The sequence below is a fragment of the Aplysia californica genome, unplaced genomic scaffold (assembly GCF_000002075.1).
Source record: "Aplysia californica isolate F4 #8 unplaced genomic scaffold, AplCal3.0 scaffold00137, whole genome shotgun sequence".
Lineage (NCBI taxonomy): Eukaryota > Metazoa > Mollusca > Gastropoda > Aplysiida > Aplysiidae > Aplysia > Aplysia californica.
In genome coordinates this window covers 484204-485486 of record NW_004797407.1, presented here as the reverse complement: position 1 = coordinate 485486, position 1283 = coordinate 484204, and positions in this window count along the sequence as shown.

The following is a 1283-nucleotide window of genomic DNA, read 5'->3' as shown; positions in this document are numbered from 1 at the left end:
TGGGATTCCAGGCTGCCGATGCACTGCAACAGGGAACTGAGGAAAGGAACCCTGGAAGCCATTGAGGTTTCTCTACTTTAACTTCCAGGTCGTCGGGTACAATCGCTGTGGGGTTGTAGTGTGCACTGAAACCATGGGAAAATGACCCGACCCGACGACCTGATCCGACCCGATTGCGCTAATGGGCACCCCCTATTACGTAAACGAGTCCGCAAGCCAAGCCAATAGACTACTGACGCCACAATCCAAAAGACCCAACGATCAAAGTACGGTAGCCTGAGCGAAAAGCTTTGAGAAGGCTAACTGTTGGTCGTCTTCCAGGTTTTGGCACGCTTACCACCGGGCGTCGATTTAGCTAGATGGTTTCTTTAGATCACAGCCATTTAACTTGGCTGGAGATCGTTTCTTTCATACTATACGACATAGCTATATTTGTCACGACGCGTTAGAATCAAGCGCTCGTCACTTTTTAGGCGTATGGAGATATTCTTATGATCTTAAAGCTTGTTCGTTTTTTGTTTCTTTTTTATGAAAAAAACAACAACAACAAACCCATCTATTTTGATTAGAAGTCGAGACATTTCGCAATCGAAGGAAGATGGGGTCACCTGCTATCAGAAGGTAAAAAGCTAGAAAATGGCTACCAAAATTTAGTGACTTTCACAGCCGTAGCGTCCTTGGAAACGGCTTCTTCACATGTTTCGTGCCCTTGATTAACGGTTTTCCTAAACATTCCACTCGAGATTGTGTTTGTCAATGGACATAAAAGGTGTCAAGCTAAAAACAAAACAAAACAAAAGAAAAAGACAACAACAAAAATCACCACCAACAACAACAACAACAACAACAACAACACCACCAACAACAAAAAGAAAGCAACTAGATGAAAATTTGCTCAATAGTCGGACAACAAATTATGTCGATTTCTTAGTTGGATTTCATTTTTTTGACGAGCGCCTGGTTTGACTATGATGCCTCGCATAAACTCTTATCAATGAAAGTTGGCACGGCTTTGGCAGTTGTATGCGCAGATTAAAAGCTTTCTCTCCCTGTCGGTATCAGCAACGTTCATGTGTATCAGATCACGCGCCAGGAGTTCTGGCACATGGGCCGGCCAGTTGCTTTCTTCTTTCTCGACAGTCTAATTAATTAATTATTTAATTGATTAATCAATGACGTCTGTTGTAAATTGTTCTTTCGAGCCGGGATATGAGCTGTACAGATAATGCAGTCAATTGTTACTGCTGTTGTTGTTTTTGCTGCTGCTACTCCTGCTGCTGCTG